This window comes from Biomphalaria glabrata, chromosome 4 (genome assembly GCF_947242115.1).
Source record: "Biomphalaria glabrata chromosome 4, xgBioGlab47.1, whole genome shotgun sequence".
NCBI lineage: Eukaryota > Metazoa > Mollusca > Gastropoda > Planorbidae > Biomphalaria > Biomphalaria glabrata.
Window position 1 is genome coordinate 41,720,137 of NC_074714.1, and position 20,348 is coordinate 41,740,484.

Genomic DNA, 20,348 nt, shown 5'->3' on the forward strand with positions numbered 1-20,348 from the left:
ATTGAGCTCACACAGCTTACACGCATTTAAGAAAACCTAAAGACCTACGTGAGATCAGCTTGAGATTGTTTTTACAAAGCTTATATCAACTCACTCTTTCTGTCTGTACGTCTGTCTGTCTGTCTGGTAAAAGGTTTGAACATGTTTTCTCTCCCGTTTCCCATTTTCGGATTCAGTTAAAACTATGCACAACTATTCATATGGATTTAGTCTATTTACGTTTTGACACATTGTTTCTCCCACTTCCCATTATCGGATCAAGTTGAAATTTTGCATAATTATCCATACTCGATAACAAACATAATTGAAACGGAGATAAACCCCAAATTTGTCATATAAATGGCTGTACTAAGCTGTTCCTTCCCTTAGATAAGCTTTGTTTTTTTAAAGTATCCTGTTTACTATTACTTGTTATGTCTCTGTTGTTCTTAGTCTCTTTGTTTCAGTATATTTGTGTAAGTTGGCGTGTTCTTCGTTATGTAGTTTGGTATTTTATTTCGCTCTTTGGTTTGACATGTTATTTTGCTCATTGGTTGAACATGTTATTTCGGTATATGGTTTAATATTAGTTATTTCAATACTAAAATGCGTTTGCGCCTGTGTTGTTTTGCCCTTGTGATCCACCACGAAGCCAGGCTTGTCTGCGTTGGATGTGGCAAAATATGCAGGTCATTGCTGGGTCTGCGTTGCCACGTAAAATACTTACTCGTAATAATGAAATCTATCACTAATCTGCTTCATGTGAACTTAATATGTCTATTAAATTTTTGCGCATGGCGTTAACAAAAAGAATAAAACAGCGTCCTGTGTTGAAAATTCTAAGGGAGAAATCAAACTTACCAAGCAAACAGTTGCTTCCTTCCAGCCCGTTTGCTTAGCACACTATTACTATTTACTACACTGACTTTGCCTTACTGAAAAGACTTTGCAAGAGAATTTCTTGATATTTTTTTAAAAATTAAAGTTACTATGATTTTTTTTTCAAATATTTCATTATAATGACCTTCACAGGTAGAAAATGATATAGAATCAATATATAATTTTCCCACTCCTTTTTATTTCTCTGTTATCCTCTCTTTTGGTCTCACTCGCACTAACACACAAATAAACACAGAGTTTTGATTCCAAATACTAATAGAACAGAATAATCTCACTTTTAATCAAAATACTTGATACCTAATTTAAGTTCATTCTATTGCGTTCAACACCAATAAGACGTCCATAAATCATAGATGCTACGAACACTACATTACAAGTAATACAAACGATTGAACATCAACAAACTCTATGCCAAAACATCATGCTTACGGTGTCCAGGCCAAGATGGATATCTCCAGAAACACACAAACACACACACATTGGTTAGGCGGATAAATGATATATCCTTCTGTTTACGATAAGAATAGCGAAACAATTTAGATTCATGAAATAGGATTATGGGCGGGGACGCTATTACTTTTTTGGCAACATTAAAAAAAAAAAAATTTCCCTGATATTAATAAAAAAAAAACAACAAAAAAACTTTATCATTCTAGTAATTCTAGCCTTCCTTGAAATTGATTGAAATAATCACCTGAATGAAAGGACCTTGTAATGATTAAAATAATCTCTTTATAATTGAAACAACGATTGAAATAATCTTCTCATGGTTGAGATGACCTCGTAATGATTTAAAAAATCCCGTAATAATTTGGGTGGTCTTGTTGTTATTGCAGTACTCTCGTAATGATTGAGATATGATTGAAATAATCTGTTAATAATTAAAGCGATCTCGCAGCAATGATTGGAATAATCCCGTTACCTTTTTTGGTTGACTATTCTAAGGGTTGGGTTACAGATAGTGATTGCTCTAATTCTGTTGAATGGTTGCTATGGTGATCGACAGTGGAGACTACAGTTCCGAATTTATAAAAAATTAAGTCTTACAATGACATTTATAGAAAAAATATTCGTCCTGAAATTGGTCAGCGATTTTTGTTTTCTAAACAGAAAGTTTAGTTCGTTATAAAGTAGTTCTTACTTTCTTACTTTCTGTTTAGGGAGAGTCAAACTTGTGCCTCCACTCCACACGGAGTTATTTTTAGACCAAAATACTTCAGCAGGGGAAGATTGTATACATTAATATCCTTTGCGATTCTTCGACCAATGCATAGGCCTACTCTGATTGCAAATTGTACGTACACATCAGCACTATGCAACAGTAGAAGATGCGCTCCAAAAGTTGTACAACATTTGTGCAATACACTAGAAGCTATGTAACTCAAGAAACTAACACACTAGATTTAGTGTAACTCAAGAAACTAACACACTAGATTTAGTGTAACTCAAGAAACTAACACACTAGATTTAGTGTAACTCAAGAAACTAACACACTAGATTTAGTGTAACTCAAGAAACTAACACACTAGATTTAGTGTAACTCAAGAAACTAACACACTAGATTTAGTGTAACTCAAGAAACTAACACACTAGATTTAGTGTAACTCAAGAAACTAACACTAGATTTAGTGTAACTCAAGAAACTAACACACTAGATTTAGTGTAACTCAAGAAACTAACACACTAGATTTAGTGTAACTCAAGAAACTAACACACTAGATTTAGTGTAACTCAAGAAACTAACACACTAGATTTAGTGTAACTCAAGAAACTAACACACTAGATTTAGTGTAACTCAAGAAACTAACACACTAGATTTAGTGTAACTCAAGAAACTAACACACTAGATTTAGTGTAACTCTCTAGAACCTGTCCATCAGACTAGATTTAGTGTAACTCTCTAGAACCTGTCCATCAGACTAGATTTAGTGTAACTCAAGAAACTAACACACTAGATTTAGTGTAACTCAAGAAACTAACACACTAGATTTAGTGTAACTCTCTAGAACCTGTCCATCAGACTAGATTTAGTGTAACTCTCTAGAACCTGTCCATCAGACTAGATTTAGTGTAACTCTCTAGAACCTGTCCATCAGACTAGATTTAGTGTAACTCTCTAGAACCTGTCCATCAGACTAGATTTAGTGTAACTCTCTATAAACTGTCCATCACACTAGATTTAGTGTAACTCTCTAGAACCTGTCCATCAGACTAGATTTAGTGTAACTCTCTAGAACCTGTCCATCAGACTAGATTTAGTGTAACTCTCTAGAACCTGTCCATCAGACTAGATTTAGTGTAACTCTCTATAAACTGTCCATCACACTAGATTTAGTGTAACTCTCTAGAACCTGTCCATCAGACTAGATTTAGTGTAACTCTCTATAAACTGTCCATCACACTAGATTTAGTGTAACTCTCTATAAACTGTCCATCACACTAGATTTAGTGTAACTCTCTAGAACCTGTCCATCAGACTAGATTTAGTGTAACTCTCTAGAACCTGTCCATCAGACTAGATTTAGTGTAACTCTCTAGAACCTGTCCATCAGACTAGATTTAGTGTAACTCTCTATAAACTGTCCATCACACTAGATCTTATCTTATCTTATCTTATATAATACAGACGTTACTTCAAAAAAGAAGATGATTACGTCCTACGCGTCATGCATTTAGTCATGCATATTAACCAATGACTTAAATTCTGCCAAGTCACTGGTTTTCCTGGCTAGCTCAGGCAACCCATTCCATGCTCTAATAGCACTAGGGAAGAAGGAGTATTTGTACAAATTTGTCCTAGCATATGGGATGAGGAATGTGCCTTTATCTTTGTGTCTTTCAGAGTATTTTATTAAATTTTGTTTTTGTATTTGAAGATTATGGTTCAGTGTTTTATGTATGATTGCTACTTTACTTTTGAGCCTTCTGTCCTGAAGGCTTTCTAAATTTAGTGATTTTACTAAAGGTGTTACTCTAGTCAAATGTGAATATTCATTTGTTATGAATCTCACTGCTCTATTTTGTGTCTGTTCCAGTTTCTTAATGTTTTCTTGAGTTGAGGGGTCCCAAACGGAGGATGCATATTCTATTATTGGCCTAACCAAGGTTAAGTAACATTTTAGTTTTATGTTCTTATTTGATTTATAGAAATTTCTTTTAATAAATCCTAATGCTTTGTTTGATTTTTTTGTAGTTTCATCAATATGTGGATTCCATGATAGTTTTTCATTTATTATAACACCTAGGTATTTTGCGTTTTTAGTCTGTGATACTGGTTTGCCATGAATAAGATAAGTGGAATTAATTTGTTTTAGTTTTTTTGTTACTCTTAACAACTGACATTTTTCTGGGTGGAAAGACATGCTCCAATTTGATTCCCATTTCTGTAATTCATCTAATTCTCTTTGTAAAATATCTGTGTCTTGTGTTGTTTTTATTGTTCTATATATTATGCAATCGTCTGCAAATAATCTGACTTTTGTTCCTGAACTAATGCAATTTGGTAAATCATTTATGTAAATTAAAAATAGTAGTGGACCCAAGACTGTACCTTGAGGTACACCTGAGTTTACTGTTATCGGTGTTGATTTAGAGCCATTTATTATTACAGTTTGTTCTCTCCCTATCAGAAAGTCTTTAATCCACTGATGCAGTGGACCATTAATGCCGAAATATTTTAATTTCTCAAGCAAACTATGGTGGTGAACTTTGTCAAAAGCCTTAGAAAAATCTAGTAAGATAGCATCTATTTGTTCACTATTATCTAAACCTTTTGAAAAATCATCAATTAGTCCTATTAGTTGTGTTTCACATGATCTATATTTCCTAAAGCCATGTTGGTATGGTGTGAGGACATTATGTTTGTCTAAGTGGTTTATGATGTTGCTACATATTATGTGTTCTAGGATTTTACATGTGATGCTGGTAAGTGATACTGGTCTGTAGTTCCCTGGGTCAGATTTTTCTCCTTTTTTAAATAGGGGGGTGACATTAGCTTCTTTCCAGTCCTTTGGTACTCTGCCCTGGTTAAGTGAAGCCTGAAAGAGTATTTTGAACACTGGGGCTAGCTCATTACTTAGTTCTTTGAGTAATCTAGCTGGAATACCATCAGGTCCAGAAGCTTTATTTGGTTTGGTGTTGGCTAATAGTTTTTGAATTCCATTTTCTTGTACTACTATATCTTCTATGTTGTCTACTTGGTTCAAATTCAGTAATATGTCTTTGTCTCCTGGGGCTGAGAATGCTGATGCAAAGTATTTGTTTAGAATGTTTGCTTTAGTTTCATTATCATTATGTATTATGTTATGTTCATCTTTTAATGGCGCTACGCCTGTTGTTTCCATTTTCTTAGACTTAATGTATGACCATAGGTTTTTGTTGTTATCTTTAGATATTACATTGTTTATGTATTCACTCTGCAGCTGTCTGCTTACTTTTTGGGTTAAGTGTTTAATTTTTATATACTTTTTGTAAACTCTTTCTGCATTAGTTTCTTTAAATTTTCTATAGAGGTTTTCCTTCTGTTTACAAAGCTTCTTTAGTCTATTATTAAACCAGCATTTATTTATTTTGTTTGATGTGTATTTAGTTGGTATATGATTTTCTATTATGCTTTTAAGATGGTTTTTAATGAAATTCCAGAGGTCATCGACTGGTTGGTTAATGTCTTTTTCTAATAAGAATGTTTGTTGAAAGTTTAGTGCAGCTTGGTGTAGTTGTGTTAGGTTACATTTATTCCAGAGTAAGATTTTTCTTTTGGGTTTTGTATTGGCTACTGCTTTTATCTGACTGTGTATTTTTATGATCTCATGGTCTGATAGACCAGGGATAATTTCATAATCAACTACTAATCCAGGTCTGTTGGTTAAGAAGAGATCTAATGTGTTGTTTAATCTAGTTGGCTTTTTAATGATTTGATCTAAACTTAGGTTGTGTAAAGTTTCTATGAAAAGCTCATTTATGTCCTTAAGGTTTTGGTGTTTATCTATGGTTAGTGTTTTCCAATTTATATCAGGTAGGTTGAAATCACCCATAATCCAAAAAACTGCATTTTTATTTGTCTCTTTAAGTGTAGTAATCTGATTACATAGTTCCTGCATGTATTCTAAACTAGAATTTGGTGGTCTGTAAATGCTGCCTATTATTAGGGATGTTGAGGTGGTATTAATTTTACAAAATGTTGATTCTACATTTTTTGAGTTAGGTAAGGTAATTTCTTCTGCTATAAGAGTGTTTTTTATTGCTAAAAGAACTCCTCCATGATTATCAGCCCTATCTTTTCTAAAAATTTCATAATTACTATTGAAAATTTCTGCATTATAAATTTCAGGATGCAGCCAAGTTTCTGTTCCTGCAATTATGTCTGGTTTCTCACATTCTAATAAAATTTCTAAGTCTGCTGTTTTGTTCCTAATGCTTTGAAAATTTATAACTAAGGTTTTAAGGTATTTTGGTATTACTTCTTTAGTAGGTTTGTTTAGTGAGGCTGTTGTATTAATTTTAGTAGATTTAGGTTTAACAGGAGTGGATCTGGCTAGTGGTTGGTGAGTTTGGCTCGGGATGGTGTTTAGGATGTTGTATGGGTTAGAAGTGTCCGCATCAAAGGAATCAAACAGTCCTGATGTAAACTGAGGTAACCCACACGGTACACAGTGCCATGATGCGTCTTTGTTGCCTAAGGCATAATACACAGGTGTATTCATATGGAGACATGATGCATGGTACCATTCATCGCAGGTGTCACATTGAATGACTTTCTGTTTCAGGGTGCATATTTTTTTGCAGATGTTGCATCTATCTTTAGATCTAGGCCCTGGATTTGACTCTACATCTCCTGCCATTAATATTAAGAGTGATAGGTATTTATTTCTGCTGTGTCTGATTGAGAACTTCCATTTGTGATGGGTAATCTTCTTTAATGTTATAGATGTGTATGTTAGGTTATTTTTGAAGTTGCATTGTTCTAAAGTGTGATGATTGATTATGACTGTTGTTTCCTTTTTAAGTTTAGTGTTGACAAAGGTAGATCTAGTTCTGTGTTCAGCTAGTGTGCATTTGGTGATTATTAGGATAAATAGCCAGAGCAATTTCATGATGACTGTTCTTGATTTTAGTTTTTAAAGGAGTCTAGTCTAAATCTAGTTTAAGGTTTACAATGCCTAAGTTAAGTCTAAATCTAAAGTGAAAGCTAGTTTACAATGACAATTAAATCAAATCAAATGGTTTATTAAATTCAAAATGTGGACCTAGACTAGATCTAGATTCTAGATCTAATTCTAGATCAATATATTTACGTGTATAACTAACTACAATAGAATATTACTATTAGTTATTATTAGTAGTATTGGTAGATGATTAGTAGATCTAAAGCCTTAATTAAAGTCTAAGTCTAACACTAGACAGACTAGATCTAAAATCTAAGGATATAATAATAAATATAGACTAGATCTAGGATCTAATAAATTATAAGGATTAGTGAGACAAAATAGTCCTAAGCTAAGAATTGTTAATTTGAATTAATTAGTAGAAAAAATGCTGAATTAAGTTAAATATATAATTTAAAGATATTAGTTTATTAGTTAAATAGCTTTTTTAATGAATTTGGTTTGATTTAATACAACAAAACGAAAAATTTAACTCATCTCTGATTACAGTAAACAGGGAGCAGCCATCTTGCCAAGAGCGCGTAACTCTATCTAGATTTAGCGTAACTCTATAAACTGTCCAAATCACTAGATTTAGCGTAACTCTCTATAAACAGTCCATCACACTAGATTTAGCGTAACTCTCTATAAACAGTCCATCACACTAGATTTAGCGTAACTCTCTATAAATAGTCCATCACACTAGATTTAGCGTAACTCTCTATAAACAGTCCATCACACTAGATTTAGCGTAACTCTATATAAACAGTCCATCACACTAGATTTAGCGTAACTCTCTATAAACTGTCCAAATCACTAGATTTAGCGTAACGCTCTATAAACAGTCCATCACACTAGATTTAGCGTAACTCTCTATAAAATGTCCAAAACACTAGATTTAGCGTAACTCTCTATAAACTGCCCTAATCACTAGATTTAGCGTAACTCTCTATAAAATGTCCAACACACTAGATTTAGCGTAACTCTCTATAAACTGTCCATCACACTACATTTAGCGTAACTCTCTATAAACTGTCCTAATCACTAGATTTAGCGTAACTCTCTATAAACTGTCCATCACACTAGATTTAGTGTAACTCTCTATAAACTGTCCAAATCACTAGATTTAGCGTAACTCTCTATAAACTGTCCAAATCACTAGAAGTAGAAAACTTTTGTTTAGATTTTAGAATGATACGGATAAGATTTATCAAAGGCGCCAGTTAGCTTTAACTGAATTAAAATAGATCACCTTGCCAGCTTCCGAATGAGACAACATGACATTTCTTACAAAGAGCGCTGGATACACACCTGAGACGACAGGGAATGACAGTGGCACGACGGCAGGGAATGACACTGGCAGGACGGCATAGAATGACACTGGCACGACGGCAGGGAATGACACTGGCACGACGGCATGGAATGACAGTGGCATGGGTTCGAACTCGGGGCTGCCTTAGCGACAGTCCTGAGCGCGTACCAAATAGCCATGGGAGTTCACTGTAGACAGAAGCCTTGAAGGGTCTTACAGCATCGCACCAAAGTCCAATGTATTCCCCTGACCTTAGGTTGTGCATCTTATGGGTCAAGAAATGTCAACTGAGGTCAATGACCTCATTAATTAATAGATTGTTAGATCAGAAGGAAAAGTGGAAGCCGTTTTTTTCCAGACTTTGCTATGTGACCTTTTAGATCAAGTAGTTGTTCCTAAAGTTGTACATGTATCGTTAATGAACTTGAATACAGGCATCATTCGGCCATTTTTAACAAGTTTATGTATTTATCTTTAAATGAACATAACTAGATATCATCACAAGATAGTTGATTGGAGACTTTTCCTATTGATAGTTGAGAACCAGGACGTTGTATCAAAGTAAAATGTCAAACAGTTCCTGCCCTGGATAGTAAGTCGGACACATCGACCTAGTAAAATATCTGACATAAATTTAGTGTAACGACTCACACATCTTGACCGAATTTAGTTTATCCAAAAAATTATTTTAATGATTTTCTGAGTCTACTTATGTTTTTTTTTTCATGTTTCCTCTATTGCAGCTTATAGAAGCTTCAACTTTTGAATAAATTCGATACTCTAATTTGATTATATAATGTAATGGTAGACGAAGTCTTTTTTTATTTCTTTTGGAATGCTATAGATGTGACCTTTCAGTAAAGATATGACAGTACAACTATGAACAAAGTAGGCTTAGAACTGAATCTCGTGGAGTTGAGATGCCATAGAATTTTGAACAAAGAGCGCGTTTGTAATTTGCAATGATAACTAAAAAAAAAATAATAATGGGCGTAGCCGGTGGGGAAAAAATGTTATGCGCTAAAATGAGACAAGTGCTGATAACTTCTGTGGCATTCACATGATCTCACATACTCTCCAAACAAGCTGCTGCACTCACTACAGCAATCAGAGTCTAAAAATAGAACCGTCATAAAATATTGACGAAGTAGAAAAATCCCCCATGGTCGTCCAATCTCATCAGCAGACGTGACGCCTCGTCACAGTTCCTGCAAACAACTGTTATTATTATAATGTCCAATTTCTCAGACCTGGCTTTTTTAAGGCAAGTAAATCTCTTTTTCTAGCAACACCCCCCCCCTCCCGCGTGCGCTTTTAATTTTATCAAGTGTTGAATAAACGTTAAGTCTTGCTCGAGAAATCTTACAGCAACGAAAGGCTTGACCCAATGTTGTTGTTTTTAAATATAAATAGACATCTTCCACCACAGCAGATAAGGGCATCATCAATATGATTATAGTTTAGAAGTAACAAAAAATAGTTCTTGTTACTAGTTCTTAGAAATGCAAGTCATGTACAAGATTAAAAACGTCTCTAAACGTCTATAGATAAATCTTTCTATAGCACATTATACGTTTTATATTTATACCTAATTGTCAAGATTGTAGATTTCCAACTCCTGAAATGTGTTGTGTGGTTATCACGGTGATGCTAGATTTAGGTCTAGTGGTGCTAGATTTAGGTCTAGTGATACTAGATTTAGGTCTAGTGATGCTAGATTTAGGTCTAGTGATGCTAGTACTGTAACGAAACATGTCTACTAGGGTTTGGGTTGTATTTAGGGCCGGAGTGCATGCAACAAACACATCGTTAGTCTTAGTACATTACTGTGTTACGGAATTTCATTAACCCTAAAATGTTTAACACCTTTAGAACATCGTGTATCTAAAGAAGCTCCGTAAACTCTTCGGCAAATAAAGGTTAAATGGTATATTGATAAACCACCTGGATATTTATAGCAGGCATTTATGTGGAGGGGTTTTCTACCCTTTATTTTAAAAGATGTATTATGACCTGTGGTGAATACTCTAGTGTTGATTTTGTTTGAGAGAGAGTTTAAAGTCTATTGTCTTTCAGCTGCGTGTATGTTTAACATATGTTTCTGTCAATTAGATGACGTTTGTTCATTTATTTCTCTCTCTCTCTTTTTCTTTCTTTCTCTTTCTTTCTCCCTCAGTGCCTCTATATGACTATATTGATTCTATAGCTAAAGGCGGTGTGTTTTTCTATCGAAATTCTGTTAAATTTTAAAAGGTGTAATTGAAAAACATGGTATTGATTTTTTCTGAGATCGACTTCACGATTACCCTTTGAAGTAATTGTTTTAGTAATAATAAACATTTGTCAAAATGATTATAAATATCTTAATACAAGCGACCGGCGGCGTAGCATACGCTTCTATTTAGTGACAGGTGAACACTTCCTGAAAGACACAGTTGTCCAAATGGGGTGGGTTTGGGCAAACGACTGCGTGCGCATGCCTGGAGAGCGAGGAAGGCGCGGGTGCGGGCGGGAGTGGGTAGGAAGAAGGTTAGAGTAGATGTTAATTCCAAATAAGATGAATCTTCGTTTTGATTTCGAACTTGATTGTAAACAGTGTGAACTGAGCTATTATGTATTTTCATTTGTTAAGGTTTTCACAGTTTAAGCAATGAAATTCAGAGATAAATAAAAGAACGCGCTAAGAAGACATTTGGTATGTAAGATGATATAATGGAACCTAAAGAAAAACGTAAAAAAGAGGAAGATTGGGTGAGATTTGGGAGGGGGGAGACAAAATAATGTAAAGGTCTCTAATTGAAAAATCACTGTCGCTAATCAAGTCATGCAAATGATGTTGATCTAGAAGCGCAAGTGTTTAGAAGTTTGATTTGACAGTGCTTAAAAGTGCCCAAAATTTAAAGTACACTTTTCTAAATTACATAGTTAAGTGACACTTATTTTCTGTACACCGGACATATCAAATAGTTATCTGCTTAGGCCTTTGGCTATCCGTCATACAGTGGCGTAGCAAGGCACACGTTGGCCGGTTCAGTAAAAAAAAAATAGATTATATTCGATATCATTGCAATAAAAAGATAACAAAAATAATTAGATTATCTATCTGTTTTTATTTTCTCAACTACATCGCCCAAAAGATCTATGGTTTCTGTTAGGGGAAATATTAGTCTATTAGTTTATGAAGTTCTTCAAACTCTAGATCCTACATGGAAATCAAATAGGTTACAGCTAAGAATTTTCCTTTATAACTAGCCTCTACTAGCATCCACACACCGACTGAAGCCTCTTCTATACCGCATTACTTCCTTTGAAATATAGCTCCTCATTCCTGATCGAAGAGGAGCACATTTCTCATATCCTATGGACTCGCTTTAAAAAGCCGGCCGCATACGTGACATGGGTGGGTTTGGTCAGTTGCAGATAGGCCTGCTTTTTCTCTCAGCTTTATGATGGTTCGGCGCTCTTTCACCCTGGCTACTCTTCTTGCTTCGTATATCGTGACTCCGAGACTCACAGCCTCAAGCCATGAGGAATGATCGAGACCTAGTGCTTCCCAGCCGTGACGAGGAACTCTTTATAGCGCTTGTATTGACCCCTCCCCCCTTGGAAGACCATTCCTACACACAGCTCCCCGTACAGAAGTCGTTTGAGAAGGCGACTGTCCGGCATGCGGACTACATGTACCGCCTATCGAAATTGGGACCTTTTTACTGTGGCATTGATACCGTTCATGTTGGACAACTGTAGGATTTCAGTATTTGGTATGTAGTCAGACCAATTCACCTTATGAATTTTCCTTAGACAGCGTAGGTAGAAGGAGTCTATCTGTTTGATGTTGCGGGAATATAAGGTCCAGGACTCCTTTGGAACGCTGCTTCCCTGGTTATGTCAATGTCACGTCACCAACCTATGTTTAGTCCCACCACTTGAACAGAGCGAACCAGAAGAGAAATGTTTAAATCATGAACGCTTCTTACCATCTGCGTTGTTATTGGACTATCACTGAACCCCTTTTTTTCCCCGATACCCGATCACTACTGAAGCGTGGTATGAGCTATAGCGTTACGACAATCGTTTCGTTACGACAAACGTGGCTTTGGAAACTGCAAGTTTCACACGTGCATGAATGCGCGCGCTCACAGACTCGCTTGCACACATTGAACATACGCGCAATCAATATCACTTAAATTGTAGTTGGGAGTATCCCGTCAGTCTTTGCTTTCAGCCGTCAGTGTGACAGTGGAGACTTTAAGAATGTAGCCCAGTACCATCACTGTACTACCAGTGGACTAAATCCAATACGGTAGAGTATAGCTGACCTGTTGAATGTATATAGAGCTAAGTTGTATCGAGTCTTCTTGGTGGGCTCATGAATCCACTTATGTGTGCTGAGTTATATGTGTGTTAACTCTTGCCAAAAGGTCTAGATTGTGAAGCGATCAAACACCGTGGCAGACATGTGCTGGATTAAGCATTTCAAAAAAAAAGATAAAGAAATGACACTTTTAAATTTTTTTGACTTAGATCTTATTTCTTTTCAACATTTGACCAGATGCCCAAACTATGGGTAATAAAGGGTCAGTTGTTAGGACACGAATAGGAATTTGGCGCGAAAAGTTATTTGTTTCATAAAAAGGGAACGTTTTGCTTAGAGACAGTCACGTGATTAATAAAAACAAAAAACTAGGATTTGAAGCGAAAGTAAACATAGAATACTTTTGGCAGTTTTAGAAGGTGATCGGCTTTAGTTTCTGAAGTAGATATTTAGATAATACGACATTCGACGGTTTCCTTTCACGTTCAACTTCTTGTTCGACGGCGTTCATCAGCCTTGAGTACCCTTATAGTGTTGGCCCTGTGTTCATTAGTTTGTTTATTTACCTACGGAAGTTAGACTGCGCAAGACAGCGCTGGAGGCGCCTAACACTTTTCAACATTTAACTAGAATAGTGAGGGCCAAACTATGGCCTGCTGGTCATATCCGGCCTGTGTGACGACGCTATCCAAATGGTGGCCAAACCTCAGCCCACAGAGCTTAATGAAACGTCAGCCCACAGAGCTTAATGAAACGTCAGCCCACAGAGCTTAATGAAACGTCAGCCCACAGAGCTTAATGAAACGTCAGCCCACAGAGCTTAATGAAACGTCAGCCCACAGAGCTTAATGAAACCTCAGTTCCATTGGATCGGAAGCTTCTTTGCGATACTGCTGCCCTTGTCGGACATCGACATGCCCCCTTTCCTCATTCCCAGAACGAAAAAGGTTTTGCTCCGCTGTCCTAGAAACACGCCCTTTCGTTCTTCCTTTTCCCTAATTCCTTCCCTTGCCTGTATTCTCCTTCTTTCCATGACCCTCGGCCTTAGCCTCATTTTGTTTCATCATATATGTGACGTACACGTCAGGAATAATAACGATAGGTAAATGTGTAGAACAACCAACACTTTTGGTTTCACCGAACAGAACTTCTGTTATAAATTTTGTAATAAAATAACAAGCGTTAACTGAATTTCAATTTTTTTTCTCTACCAATCTATTAGTATGTTTGATAATTTAAAGTTAATTAATCCCTTAATAAGGACATTTTAAAAGTTTTAAATCTACTGCTTTCTTTTTATTTGATAGCCATTCTCATAGCTATTCTGGTGAACAGCACATTTTTTTTTCAAGGCGAAAAAATCCAAAATCCTTCAAGTTTGCAAAATAAGCAATGTGATTTTCCTGGTGAATATTAGATCTTGATTTATATACACGGAAATACAGGGCTATTATATTTTGCTTCCAATTACTTTACAAGGGGAAATAAATCGCTGCTCTCCATGTTTGTAACGAAATGATCTTGTCAAGAGCTTCAGAGAATTGATTTTTTTCCCACTTGTATGCATGTGATATTTCAAACTAAACCAGCATGGACATTCCAGCTCTATGTTATAACAAACTATGTGTTATAAATCCCGTGTGTATCTGTCACATTCACTTTTAATCTTTCAAGTTGTCTGTTACTTTTACTTTTCGGCCCCCACTTAAATTCTACAAATTTTATTATTCTGAAGCTCCTTCACATTTCCTAGATCAGTCATAGAAAGACTAGAACTGCAAACTACAAATGTTAGCTTCTAATACAACACTATACGTTTTTCTCTCTATGGAAAAAATAAATCGTACGATTTTTCCCGTGCTATGTGATTTTCCTATACCGCATCTATCAAGCCTACAACTTTATATAGCTTATATCAACTCACTCCGTCTGTCTGTCTGTCAAGTAAAATGTTTGTGCACGTTATTGCTCCCACTCCCATTCTAAGATTAATTTGGTACTTTGCACAATTTGTGGTTGTACCTAACAAAACATGAATCAATCAAAACATTAACCAGTTAGTTATCTAATAATTGGTAACTAATTATTTATTTGGTATCAAAAAGGGAAATAAATGCTACTTATTGAAATATGTGGCTGTATATGTAAAGTTATTTCCCTTTTACGACTTGTACACGTTTTTTTCCTCCACTTTAAGTTTAATTATTCAAAGTACATGAATCAATACGAAAATTAACCAATTAGTCAATTAATTATGGGAGCTTATTGTTGCAGTAAGGATATATATGGTGGTGATTTTTACGCTCTTTCCCTTAGATTAGCTTTCTCTTTAAAAAGATTAGTAAAAAAAAAAAGAGAAAATAGTTCGCTTGCTATTTATTTCGTTTGTTGCAAGTTGTTTTGTAAGATGTGTCATTAACTTATTTTCCATGTGTAGTCATCTTCGCCGCCGTAACAGAAATCAAAGAAATGGGTTAATTTGAATAAAAAAAACAGGATTATTCCGTACACTTTTTGATGATTTGAGAATACCACATCAATCCTTGCGGCCATGATGAGAGCATTAAGAGGAGCATTTGCAGCTTATACAATTAATACAATTAGATGACCAATGCTGCAAACATGCCATGCCAAACATAAAGTTTTGTTCTTGTTTTAATTTCGAATACAAATTAAATATAGACTCCAAGCTCATTTTTATTTTTTTATCTTCCAAATAATCAAAACTCTTCCTCAAAGCTGAAGAAAACTTCCACGTATTGTTCGTAGCAGAGCGAATGTTGTACACTTGTATATTCTACTGTTTTGTCCCATAGATCAATCAACTCGACCAACGTCATAGGTAGTTCAGAATCAATACTTTTAGCCATTCTTACAATATAATGAAAACCAGAATCATGCGTACCTTGGTAAAATACAAATACAACTCTCTCGTAGCGGTATATTATACACTGACAACAGTCTTTCATTTAGTCACGTGGACCAACTCGTCGTGCATGGACGGTGGCGTTCAGAAGACTGTTTCAAAGCGCTGGAAATAATGCCTTCTTTACACTCGCGGCTGTACGTTTTTACAAAGCTTATATCAAAGCTTATATCAGTCACTCTTATCTGTCTGGTACAAATATTATTACAAAACATAAATCAATTATAAAATTTTTTTAAATTATTTTGTATGATATAGAAAAAGAGAAATGACTTCTACATTATTGAGAGATACAGTTGTAAATATGGAGTTCTTCTCCTTATGTTTGTTTCGATTTTTTATATCGATTTTTCGGCCACTTCTATTCTTCCAAACGTGTGCGTACAAGCTCATGTACAAGCTCATGCTCGATGGCAACACAATTTTGTTTGGTTACAAATAGGAGTTTGTAGGTTACAAATAGGAGTTTGTAGGTTACAAATAGGAGTTTATAGGTTACAAATAGGAGTTTGTAGGTTACAAATAGGAGTTTGTAGGTTACAAATAGGAGTTTGTAGGTTACAAATAGGAATTTGTAGGTTACAAATAGGAATTTGGCTCGCAAAAGTAATGATTTGTTCACTTTGTTTATTTTCTAGCTTAGCGATACAAATTCAAAATAGAGGTGAACTAAAGTCAGTACATAGATAAGCTTCTTGGAAGGCAGTCGACTGTTGCTAATAGAGGACGTAGTTATTTAGTATGGCCACAGCGACGCTAGCGGACAAGTCCCTTAACTCCGTTTATTACGACATAAAATGTTCTGAATGATCAACACTCGTTACCAACTCATTTTGTTGGACTTCGCCTGGATTCTAAAAAAAAAAATCAGTTAAAAATCAACCAATTAGTTCATCAATTAGTCGTAATTAATTAATTTTTGTTTTTATATAGAAAATTTATTAAACAAAGGGGAGATAAAGCTTGTGTAGAGGATTAGGAGATTGAATTGAAAGATAAACTATAGCAAAAAGAAAATGTTAATGTCAAAATTATAGACTACATATGTTCATCAATTATAAAGAAAACTTTGTTATGGATTTGGTAATTAAAATTGTCTCCATTACTATTTTCACAAACGATTTTTCCTTAATATAAGCGTTGTTTTTATTGTTTTGTTGAAAGTAGTAGGACATCAGGCGGAAACCGTGTAGTGTGAGAGAGGTATGGCAGTTATGGTATTCTCCCTTCCGTCAATATAAGCTTTGGTTTTAAAGAAAGTATTTTTTTAAATGTATTTTGTTAGTATTCTGCTTTGGCACTCGACTGACATGCAGTGTTTATTTCACGTGGAGTTTATTGAGGAATTCACACTCAAATTATTCTATGATCTATTAAAATGCTTCGCTTATCAAATATTTCCCCCCCCCCCTTTTGTTCAGCGGATACACCAACAAGCTGACTGCTTCTGGTTTTACTTTCTCGAATTATACTTGCATTGGTTCAACGTGTCTGTGTTCAGATACTTGGACCCCAGAATAAAACAAAAATGTTTACTCGTAACTACATCATCATTGGAATATCAGAGTGTACGTCAGAGTGTACATCATTGGAATGTCAGAGTGTACGTCAGAGTGTACATCATTGGAATGTCAGAGTGTACGTCAGAGTGTACATCATTGGAATGTCAGAGTGTACGTCAGAGTGTACATCATTGGAATGTCAGAGTGTACATCATTGGAATGTCAGAGTGTACGTCAGAGTGTACATCATTGGAATGTCAGAGTGTACGTCAGAGTGTACATCATTGGAATGTCAGTGTACGTCTTTGACACTTTTCACATTCTTTTCTTTAAAGATATTATATCTTTGTTTGTTTACAAGTATTTATTGACCCTTTTGCTTGATATATATGGTTACTAATTAATAGTACGGTCATGTTCCATCCTCTTTCCTCACTCTCTTGTTCTCTCTATATTTATCTATATATTTTTCTCTCTATTTCTTTATCTCTATCTCTCACTCTTTATCTGTTTTTCGATATCTCTCTCTTTCTCCCTCTGTCTTCTCCCTATTTCTTTCTTTCTCTCTCCTTGTCTCTCTCTTTTTCTCTCTATTTTTCGCTCTCTTTCTCACTCGTTCGCTCTCTCTCTTTCTCTCCATCTTTTCCTCACTCTCTCCCTCTCTTTCTGTGTGTGTGTGTGTGTGTAAAAAAGGACGATTGAACTTGGCGGTGTTGTTTTCAGACACAGCCGAATAGCACGTTTTGAAGTGTCCCCTCACCTTGTGTTTAGTGTTAAATGATTACCAAATGATTCGGTTACTATTAGCGATTTTTTTTCTACGAGCAAAATTTTACCAAGATTCCAAAGAAGTGTCTGTTTTAAAAAGAGTTTACTACTGCTAGACTCAAAACAGTTGGCTACCAGTCAGCTAATTAAACAAGTGATTAAGCTACGTGAAGTGGCAACCACTGAGCTATACAATAGGCTATCAGTAAGCTACAAGTAAGCTATGTAATATAGGTAAAAAAAAATATACTTTGTCAATTTCAACATAATCGTTCGCTTACAATTTCGTTTTACTTTAAAAAAAAAAACAAAAAAAAAAAAACTCGTCACGTGCTCTGTCGATGGCTCTTCTTGTAAAAACTATGATCACTCTTATTAAAAAGACGCATGATCCGATGTAGGCGATATTGCTCTATGCTTAACTCCGTTGAATTTTTCAGGACCTTCAATCTGCATTTGCTAGCGCATATTGTCCGAGAGTTGTCCAGCAGCAAATGCCACACGATCTGTTCAGAACGAAAAAAAAACAAAACACCCATCTTTACATAGTACGTTTCTTCGTTATTCCTTCTTCCCCGAGACCATTCGCCATTTTAAATTTAATATGTGACAAAAACAGCCCTTATAGCCGGTCTTCTTGTCTGTATCGTGGGTTGGTCCTGCTGGTCAATGACAGCTCACTATCGCAATGAACGATTTGTCTAAAACCAAATTTGACTAAAAAAAATCACTACCTTTCTTTTATAGCTCACCAGGTCAGTCAAGCATCACCTTTTATGCGATCTTCCACGGCCCATAAAACGCTTCTGATAAATCATCTACCAAAAGTAAAATAGACTCGGAGAGTTGGGATTTCCCGTCGATTTCTCCCTGGCATCGTCTTGATGGCAGTGCGTGGAGACGGAGGGGTGATGACAGACATGGTAGGGAGGGGCTTCCATTATTCGTGTATGTGGAGGGGCGGGGTTGAAGTAGGTTTAAACTATCGAACCCAGTTCTCAGTAAAATCTTGCTCGGATAAATGCTTGAGTGTTTTTAATATACTTTCTGTTGGATCGTCTAGCTTGAACAAGATGACAAAGAAACTCTTGTCGACTGATAGTTTTTCCTAGTTAGTGTTGCTGACACTGCCATGTTGCTATGACATTAGTAAGTTGTCATTGGTTGCTTATTGATGCTAGTGATCAAAGTTATGGCATTTACATATCAGAAATAAGTAGGTGATTTTGTTTATCAGGAATGTTGATAACCTTAATATAAATAATTAAATATCTTTTTTAGAAAAATGTATACATACTTAGCTTAAATAGGGGCGCGATGGCTGAGTGGAAAAGCTTTGGTTTCAGATGTCTTGGGTCAAGATTTCGAATCCAGGTGAAGTGAGGAATCCTGAACGGAATTCTTATGACCTGAGTCCACCCAAGTGTCAAAGAAGGGCCACAAATATTTGTACGATGGGCGGACGGTGACCAAAGATTTCTCTTTTCGCTTAGCCTCCTTAAGGTAGGAGGCCTGGGGCGGTTGCCTCACTCGACATCCTCTACGGTCACCTCTGGCCCCAAGGACCGCAGGTTGTGATTGGGAAAAGTTTACTTTTGATATAGGAAGTTTAATCTGTTAGAAGCAATGTCAATGTTAATGTTTAGAGAGTTCACTATGTTTTTTGTTGACATGTTTCTACCTTAACTTGAATGTATGTCTACGCTCATCTTTAACATGGCTGAGGATTTGACCTATATGAGGATTTGACCTATATGAGGATTTGACCTATTTGAGGATTTGACCTATATGAGGATTTGACCCATATGAGGTTTTAACCAGTTCGAGAATTGTATAGCCTGATCTCGGACATGATTCACACATCGGGTGTGTACAACATGTGAGTTGAACAGAACTGAACTGAACTTTTTTTTTGTTTTGTTTTTATTTGAATCCTGTGTGTGCGCGCACATTATGTGCGCGTGTTGCGTAATCTTCGTGTGAGGTTGGAAATGAAATGGTGTTTAGCCAATTCAATCCACCTGTTCCATGCTCCAATGGCACTAAGAAAGAAAGAGTATGTATACATTTAACTATTTTATATAGACTTAATGGTTTAGTGTTTGGTGTAACGTATGTCATATCTACTTCACTTTTCAATCTTCCATCCTGGAGAGCGTCTCTAAATGTGTTGATTCTACTAATGCTGCTACCCGTATTGGGATTAATCTTGTCACCATTTTGTGTGTGTGTGTGTTTTTTTTTTGTTCTAGTCTCTTAATGATTTTTTTCAAATGATTTTTGAATTGGTGATATGTTTTCAAATACTGGTCTGACTAATTGTATTGATCTAATACTATGATGCCTGTATTGATTTTAAAATGATTCTTTTTTTTTCTGTTTCGGAAATTCCTTTGTAGTCTTTTTTTTAGCGGCCCTCGTAAGGGGAAAAGCCGCTATTAGACTTGTACTAAATGTCCGTCTGTCACGCTCAGATCTCGAAAACTAGAAGAGAAATGAAAAA

At 35.7% G+C, this 20,348-nt stretch overlaps 1 protein-coding gene across 2 annotated transcripts in view; it reads left to right on the top strand.

The window, feature by feature from the left end:
• The window catches only part of LOC106052518 (protein kinase C delta type-like), a 134,580-nt gene that overhangs the window by 85,174 nt on the left and 29,058 nt on the right, over positions 1-20,348 (top strand). The gene's annotated exons all lie outside the window — the stretch shown is intronic.